Source organism: Lolium perenne, chromosome 2 (assembly GCF_019359855.2).
Source record: "Lolium perenne isolate Kyuss_39 chromosome 2, Kyuss_2.0, whole genome shotgun sequence".
In the NCBI taxonomy this organism is placed as follows: Eukaryota; Viridiplantae; Streptophyta; class Magnoliopsida; order Poales; family Poaceae; genus Lolium; species Lolium perenne.
The window spans coordinates 82,646,888-82,656,477 of NC_067245.2; the positions used below are offsets into that span (position 1 = coordinate 82,646,888).

The 9,590-nt window shown below is 43.0% G+C and overlaps 1 long non-coding RNA gene across 1 annotated transcript; it reads left to right on the top strand.

Moving 5' to 3' along the window:
- Positions 1–375: 375 nt before the first annotated feature.
- On the top strand, positions 376–2,460 carry LOC127330096 (uncharacterized). The gene is made up of 3 exons (XR_007869119.1): positions 376–776; positions 1,518–1,565; positions 2,264–2,460. It is a non-coding gene; the product is annotated as an uncharacterized lncRNA (long non-coding RNA).
- The last annotated feature ends 7,130 nt before the right edge of the window (positions 2,461–9,590 follow it).

Consider the following 9,590-nt stretch of genomic DNA (forward strand, 5'->3'; position numbering starts at 1 on the left):
TATTTTCAAGTTTTACTTTACAAGCTTTACTACTTTTGTTTATCAAAGTACTTTTTGATTCATGATTCACTTGGTTAGTATTGGATTAGTACAAGAGTATCAAAGTTAGCCTAGAAGCAAAGCAAAGTACTTAACACCCCTCATACCTAGATGCTACAACACGACTATCATACACCAACACATAGCTGGCAACGATGCTGCTATGTGTATCTACAGTCCAGCTCCCGACGTCTCCGTGTCTACCCCTTTTATGGCCTATCGTTCCACCTCCGTAGCAGATGCATCCCAACTCCCGATTCTCTTCTCTCCAAAAAAAAACTACCGATTCCCCATCTAGAAAAAACCTCCCGTTCCCCGTTCTTAGCAGCAAACCCTAGCAGCAGCACACAGCACGACAGACGCGCCGCCACAAATTAAGTCATCTACCGATATCCAACGAGAGCCATCCGCTCTCCGTTCCCTCGCCATGGCGTCCTGAGATTTCTGCCGGGCACTGGTTGGCGAGGCCTCAAGCTCTCTTCCGATCGAGACATCCTGAGGTACGCCCTCCTCGTAGCCCACCGACCTCTTGGCCTCACTAGAGGAACCCTGCACCGGATGCAACCCCCTCTCTTTTCTTCCTGCAGATCACCCCGGGACAGTAGAAACCTCCCTTCCTCTCCGGTTCCCCTTGATCTGGCCCTCTTGATGGCATGTCGCTGCTAGGCACTGAACGATGCGCCTGGCGAAGGCAGAGAGGTGGAAGACAGGGGCACAGCGGACCAATGGCCATCCAGGTACGACTTCTCTTTTCTGCTTTCCAGATGCCTCTCTCCTTTATATTTAATTCGTTCATATTTTTCCACAAGTTTTGGACATCCTTGCTGAATTCCCTACTGTTGACCGCATACCGCTGATCAACTACAGTTAATGCTTTCCTGCTTCGTTGCCTAGATGTCAATCACTATTTGCTTACCTGTGTATGTAGAACTGGATATTCCTACCACACATGCCAGACCACAAATAATATAAGAACTTTTTTTTCTTCAGAGAGAAAAGGCGATGACTACTCTCTCCAGCTCTGAATAAATATAAGAATTCTTTATAGTTGGAATATGCAAGGTTTTATCAAGTATTTGTCAAATGTCTGCTAAGCTTTAGAATATTATTCTTGAACCAATCCGTATTTTCTGCTCATCTCAATATTCAAGGTTGAAGTTAATTCACTAGAGAGAGTGTATGTGTTATGCGAGGTAGTAGTGTGCTAATCTGTTACTCGCCAGTTTTCAGAAATTGTTTATTTAGTATTTGTAAGTTTGGTGGTAAAGCATCTGGTAAACCACTAACCATTTTTCTAACATGTCTTGCGATGGTATAGAGTGCCCAACCAGACTTCACGTGTAAATCTTTTGGCAGATATTAACTAATTCATAGCAGACTAGCAGCTGTTTTTCTTACTATATTTTTCAATACTTGAGGCGTGGTCTGTTATAAATACATACATGTATTTCAAGCTGGTTTCTCATCTTATTTGGCAGAAGCAAACAGTGCTGGTACTGGAAGTCCATGGAGAATGCTCTATGCAGGTTTACTGAACAAACTTTGTTGTATGCTTCTTTATCAAAGATGTGGCTCTATGAATATTTGTTGCAAAGTGATGCACACATTTTAATTTACTTCGGTTACTACCTCAATGTTGGAACTTAACATAGTGCAACAATGCTCGTCATCTATACAGTCCAGTAAACATTACTATATTTTAATCAATAACTAGGTGCAAATATCCCTAATAGAATGTGAGAGGAATTGACGCAATTCTTATTTTTTGATCATGCGGTACTAGACACCAATATTCATTGCTGATTTAATGTACATTTATATTCAACTCATCTGCAGTTCATTCGGGTAAAGGAATTACACAATAAGGTCACTGAGTAAGTCTAGATATCTTGTATGTTCGTTTGAGAGTGACTACTGAAATTTGAGTAGGCCTCTAGTCCTCTACCTCTACTATAGTTAATAGTACTGTATATGTCTAATTGTCATTAACAAAGTTGGTCTGATCCAAATGTTAAAGGATTCCTAACAGCTTAAGTGGTTAATTCATATGGTTCCTAAAATTGTGAAATTTCTGCAAGGAACTACTGTAGTGTATGGTCTAGCGGATGGTCTATATGTGACCAGTTATGTTCCTATATGTAATCGTATTAGCTGCTCCTGTGATCAACAAGGAACCTTGGTTTTTGCCACACTGATTCTAAAATTGGAGATTGTATCTTTGCAGGCCCAAAGATCAGCATGAACTGCTACATTCGGGTATCGGATTTACATTAGAAGGCAGAAAACTGGAAGGAATGTAGTGTATATAGTGTATGTAGGACTAATTAGAATGTTACACTTTGAAGTATGGTTGTAACCTCTTTATTCAAAAATTGTTTTCATGTATGTGATGGGGATTTCAATAATAAATATTGAATTATTTCTTCATGCAATGCATTCGTTCGTTGCTACTTGTGTTTGTTTTCTTACGTTTCTTGTGTATTCTGTATACTCTTGCATATGAAGCCTAGAAAGTCTCGCTGAGCAAAAAGATAATACCATCCTTGAAGCGATCAATACAGTCACTCTCAAAAATAATAATATAATATTTATTTTTAATAAAATTATTTAATCTGTGTTCGCTATGTTCCAACGGATACAAGTGTCGTCCGCCATCTGTTGCCGCCTTCGCAACGCTCTACCTGTTGATTACCAACGCCTCAATAAGCGTTGCATTATATTCTTGCAACACCCAAAAACGCAACGCATACTAAATCCGTTGGTACGGGTGCTAGCAACGCCAATATGGTTGTTTAGATACACATACATGCGTTGCTATAGGAGGGGTTGTGTTAGTGCTAAATTAAAAATGACTACTCTAGATGGGAACATGTGTTGGTGAAATGATGATGGTGAAAACCTTGGAATGATGAGTCATTTCCATTGAAAGATTTTGAAGGTGAATATGACATGAATTTTACTTGGTGAAATGGCTAAAAACTGATGATTGAGTTGGATGCGATACCATTCCAATTTTTGAGTACCTCCACAATACCTGATTATGGGTAAGGCTTAGCTGGAAATTTATGTGTCTTAGTATGGGTTCCCTCTGAACAAGCGTCATAGAGGTTATGCCGAGGCTGCCTCCGTTGAAAGTGAAATGACGTGAATTGATGCGAACTGTACAGCCAAGCCCTGTGCAGTTCCCGGGGTAATAGTTGGTTATCACCGGGAGGCCAAGCTCATGGGGAGAGGTGTCTATACTAGAGTGTGTAAGTGAAAGGTTAACGGTTGATGATCCGTGTACTGACTTACGATTATTCGGGGTTTATCCCTGACGGATGTAATCAAATGTTGTGGCACAAGTGTGCAACCTCTGCAGAGTGTAAACCTATTCGAATAGCCGCGTCCGCGGTCATGGACAGTTGGAAAGGCCATACTATTTTCATCATTAGAATTTATATCTTTGTGACTGGTGAATTTGAACTTGAACGGTGACTTTGATTTTTGAATCACAACAGAGTTGTGGGAATGACACTAATGTTCCCACTTGAGTTAGTTACCATATGATGAGTTGTTTACAAAAATGCTTCTAAACTAAAATTAGCTTTATGCAAATAACCTTAGAGCTTAGAACACTCTCAATAGCAATGTTAGTACTTACATTAGTATTAGCTTGCGAGTACTTGAAAGTACTCACGGCTTTGTCCCTGGATATTCAAATGGCCAGACTATGAAGCCGAGCAGCAGTACGAGGATGACGACCAGCAGGACGTCAACCACAACTAGGAGCTTCTAACATCAAGCGTTGCCTGTGGAATAGATAGTCCACTACTACTTCGCCTCCGCTACTTATTTGTGTAATGATCAATAGATCAAGTGTTGTAATGAGACTGGATCATGTGATCCTATTTGTGTAATGACTATGTTGGTATTGTAATGAATGATGACTCTATGCTACTTAACTATTATGTCTCGCAAAAACAATATTCATGGGATTGCGATGAATAGCATAATAGGCATCTGGACTTAAAAATCCGGGTGTTGACATGTACCATGTCCACTTCTTTTCTCTTGTCAAAAAGAGTGCTTACCGCCCACAGAGACATGAACTCAGTCCTCACATCAGCTGGAATCCCTCTCACCCACAGCCAAACCTCAGGCAACATATACAAAAGGTCCTCTAAGGCCGACCAATCCTCAAAAACAAGATCAGAGGCTCTGTCAGAAACTGGTTAAGTGTGGAAAATCTTCATCCTCTGAGCTTCAGACTTATTAGGGAATTTGACTCTAAACACATTATTCTGAAAGTTATATATCTCCAAATTTCCACCGGTACAATCCTCCTCAAACATTCTGCAATTTCTGGAATGGACATAGGGTCACCTTCAACAGTCACCTTTACCAGCTTCACTTTCTCAACCTTTGGCTTGTATGAACCCCTTGTGGGCAACTCAAAGAACATGAGCTGTTCGATCGCATACCCATACATGGTCAAAGATGGTTTAGGAGCCTGAAGAAGCGTACAAACACTAGAAATATGATTAGGTGACTCACAAATGTCACAAACTGGCGCAGTGCAAGTATCAATTTGATGTCCCGATTGCTTGCATCAAAAACAAGGATTCGTATCAGCCTTTTTAGCCTTCTTAGCAGGGTTTGAAGCATCCGATTTTGGCACTAAATCCACCTACATGGGTTCAGTCTGCTGCAAAATGGTGGCTATAGTTTGAGGTTGTTGTAACGCAGGAACATCATCTTATGGCCCCGCCGATACCGCGACACCCAAAGTCGACGGTGGAACCCCTTCAGCCCCTCCTCTCTGTGCTGCTGCCGCCAATGCCGCACCAACCCCCTGCATAGCTTCTTTAAGCAACTCAGGATTAATACCAGCCAGATTTGAACCATTTTGAACCACTGGATCATTGTTCCCCCCTCCACTATTGCGATACTTATTAAAGTTGGATCGACTACCATTGTATCCATACCGATAATTTGCATTGAAATTGTTGTTCCCATAAGACATAGGGTGGTACTGCTGGTTACCTCCATTGCGATGAAAATTACTAGAATTTGTACCTCTATTGAAATGCCCAAAGTTAGACCCGAACTCCATAGAGAACTGCTGCCCCTCACATGATTTGGATTCTTAGCCGTGCCGCTCGATTCGCCAGTCACAAAATTCCCCTGACGACCAGAGGAGTATCCTCCACCTCAACCAGAAGAAAACACAGGCGGGACATTGAAACCATTGCCAGAGCCATTGAAACCCGCGCCACGCCCAGGACCATGGTGGCCGCCACGATCACCGCGATCACCGCGGTCACCGCGACCTCTGCCGGGTCCGTTTCCCCGAGCATGACCGAAGCCTCCACCACCATTGTTCATCGCCAGAGCAGCCTCTCCTCCGCCGCCCACACGATCACAGCCTCCACGAGCCGAGGAATTCGCACATGCCCACCAAAACCTTAGCTTACGACGCTAAGCACGCTCAACAGCGATGTCAGCGTCTTTAGGAATTTTTTGGGGTAGCACTTGAATAGATTGGGCCTTGGATCGGCGCGCCTTATGAAGGGCAGCGTTGAGTAGACTAGGCCGGCCTGGAACACAAGCTCTATTTTTGTTAAATTTCGCATAAGAGCCCAGTAGCTCATTTTTTGAAATCCCTGGATTAATCAATCGGATCAGAGCAAGAAAATTTGAAATTGGACGATCGGCGTCGTCGATGAACCACCGCCCACCCTGCAGCATCATCGGCGATAGGGAACGTTGTTGGCTCGAGAACAGGCAGACGAGGTTGATAGACCGGAGAGATGGCGCGTGACGGCGACGAAGATAGAGAGTCATGAGATCCTACCTTGCTAGCAGAAGAAGCGAATTCCCGTGCTGCTGAGTATTGACATCGCTGCCGATCCAGGCGTTTCTCAGCACGACGGGCCAGGCCAGAAGCCGTCTCAATCAGATCCCGGCCATCATCTAGTGAGGGAGAACGGCAAATATATCTGAAAGCATTCACCGGGGGGATTTTATATTTTGCCACACTTTTCTTTGCACTTATATCATTTGTCATTTTATGTGGCACTGACAGGTGGTGGTCATGTGGCAAATAATAGACACTTAAAGAAAAGTGTGGCAAATCATAAAATATCCCTCACCGAACCGCCCGCTTCGTCTTCATCTTCCGCCTCTGAACTTCAGGCCGAATCCTCGTCGGCCAACACCCAGAACTTACCTTGAGGTTTTTTTTTTTGAAATGGGGGTAGACCCCGGCTTCTGCATCATGATGATGCACACGGCCATTTATTAAAATAAGATCCAAAAAGGTATTGTTTACAACTCACGCATCATCGAGGATTGATACAAAAATCAACCATCGAAAAGTACACTTACTATGACTACACATTAACATAGCCTTCTATTATGTCGCCAACCAGTCTGGCACAAGATATCCTGAGCGACCATCAGGAGCCGTGTGTATCCAGTAGCCATAGCATCCCGCTGCCCCTCCGGCGAGAGTAGGGCTCAAAGCTGGACCCAATGGGAGACCATATGGATAACCTGCAATAAATGAAAGGAGGTTTTTTTTTATTAAAATTAGATCATTTCTGTTCCTCCAAATAGACCAACATAAAGCAGAAACCCAATCCGGATAAAAGCCATGGATTGTCTATCTACTCCATTTAACCAATTACCAAACATATTAGGGCAGTTCGGATGAGCCAAACTCAAAATTTGTTCACATAAAGATTGTATGTCTTATCTTTCCAATGAGCTTTAAACTAGGATAGCTTTGCTTTTGTCTCGTCAGATGAGAATCAATCCAATAACATCAAACATATGGGTTTTTTTTTCTACATGCATTTAGCTTATTGAAGGTGATAGAATTAAAGAGGGGAGATGGTACTTGACACCTTTTCAATGCACTTTTAATCCACTGTATAATTTATCTTAAAATTCTTATCTACTTATTTATGAAGGGAGGGGTATAAAGTATGACATCACATATATTAGTTGTGCATCTACTATTGAAAGATTCCCGTTAGCCAGAGAGACATACGTCCCCGTCATATCAACAAAAAACCCAAATACATCCAGGAGATCAACCACCACCCGCTACCAGCGTAGCCACCTTGCTACCATCACCGTGTGATCGAGGGTGAGCCCGAGGACCAAACACATTGCACATTTGAGTGAAAGTCGATTATGATCTAGTGACATTGGTCTCCGTGTCACATCGATCCTTCTTTTATATACACATATATGATACGCGTGTTATACATATTATAGAAATAAAGAAAAGGTGACATCGTCATGACACATTATCAAATCACCGGTCATGATATTTTGTTGATCAAGCATTGTAGCACCATCCAGCAGCCCATTCAACTGGTGTAATGTGATGGCCTCTTTGGTTCAAAGGATTTAACAAAAAAAAAATTGTAGGATTTCAGTCCCTAGGAATTCAGACTGACTCCATTTTGTTCAAGCTTCCTACACTAGAGCTCTATATGACTTCTAGCAAGAGGGTTAGAATTGTTAGAAAAATTCATACGTGTCTTTGTGAGTTTTCCTGGTGGTGCAACCAAACGACTTGCGTGACAAATTTGTGCGTATTCCATTCATTTAGAAATAAACTTGCCATGACATTATATTCCAGTGGTTTTTCTATTTCTATGATTTTCGATCAGTTGATAAAAACCAAAGAGTCCCTAAGTGCATCAGTAGCGGTAATAATAAATTCACATGAATGTAGGCATACAACAATCGGATGCACGAAATGAATTTAGAAGAATAAGAAGATGTTAGATGAAGACACATTGAACGTCCATGCATTCTTACGTGGCCGGAACAAACCACTCGCCGGTTGACAAGTCACCGGGATCGACCATCGGCCATGTGGGTTTGCCGGCAGTCACACCTGATGGAGGGTACCAACTTTCCGACACTACAGGAATGGTGCAAGGCGACGACGGCCGGAAACCCTCGGTGTAGCCACAATGGGCCGTAGGTGTAGGCTATGCCGAGGGTAGCCCTCGGTGTAGCTCCTCGCCGGCGGGGCCATCGTCGTAGGCCCGGCCCTCACGTAGCCCGTTGACAAGGGATTAACTTGTCAATGTCTACAGATTGTAGACTAGGGTTTAGTTGGAAGTAGATGACAAGTATATCTCGAGGGTTTCAGCCGAAAAGTACTCGACGCTTAAGAAGCTAGGGTTATATTGACAATGGATTCGATCCTTTCTTTGTCCCTCGACTCTTCCTTATATAGGAGGCGGAGTCGAGGATACCCTGTTACACAAGATTACAGATTTCGGGAGACTCTCTGAGTTCAACCCGTAAAATTACAAATCTCTATGTTTCCTAATACAACTCTATATTTCCTTAAAACTAATTGGGCTTCCGAACTTCGTATTCTTCATCTTGTGGGCCTTCAGTAAACCTCGGGTACTATCTTTGGCAAACCCATTGAGGATGCCTATGTCAGTAGCCCCCGAGATTTTGCTTGAATCGTAGACTCAGGGAAAATCTCCAACTTTATAATCATCACATAATTTCTTCGAGTTATCATATTTCTTTGAATAAACAGTCATATATTGTACAGGGATAACGGTAATTGGGGCTAGTTCATCTGACGGATTAGGTACTAGTTAACTGCTCTAGTGGCAATCCGCAAAAACCTACTTCAAGATCACGTCCCTGGACATGATCTCAGGATACTGGCGTAATTCGACATGTGCCGCTTAAGGTCTTACCATATGTCGAGTTCCACTCATGTTTTATCAGGTACCTAACGTGTCCGTTAGGATTTTTCTTCGTATCTGTTGATACGGAATAAAGTAGCAAACTGACGTCAGAGACGGTGCCACACCCCTCAGAACGGATCCGGGGACTTACCTTCGCAGAGTTTTGCGGCATTCAGAGATTATTCGCAACTGAGGCGCTCTGAGAATATATTGTCGAGTGTTTTTTCGGCTGTTGGAACAACACATTTTATCGAGTCAACGGATGACTTATTTTGCCTTCCCGATGGGAGTATATGAAGAGTTATTTGTATAACTTGAAATATTCTCCTCAAACTCCCTCTCTCGTTTTTTTTATTTCATCGGGACACGCGAACAGCGTTCCCGATGGGAGTAGCCCCCGAGGCTACAACCAAGGACTTGTACTTGGTTGTAGGCTCAACATTTTCACGACTCTTGTCGCTTTATTGTCATCTTTTTATTTCCCTCGGGTGCGTGACCAGCGCTCTCGATGGGAGTAGCCCCCGAGGCTATGGACAAATGCTTGCATTGGACCATAGGCTCTCGCTTTTTCTTTCTTGTCATACTCGAAATTTTCTTCATTCTAAAGTAGCCCCCGAGCATTTGATCAAAAACTTGTATTTGATCAAAAGCTCGCGAAATCATCACTTCTTTCTATCACCAATCTTCACAGCACCGTAGTCGCAATTTTCCTCTGTTAATGTTGTGGGTATACTTCATGGGTGTACCATCGACAGTGCCTAGATCCGGCAAGCCCGGGTGGCCCACAGATGGTGATGTGGCATGTGGCCCATCGGGCGGCCCAGTTGCTGT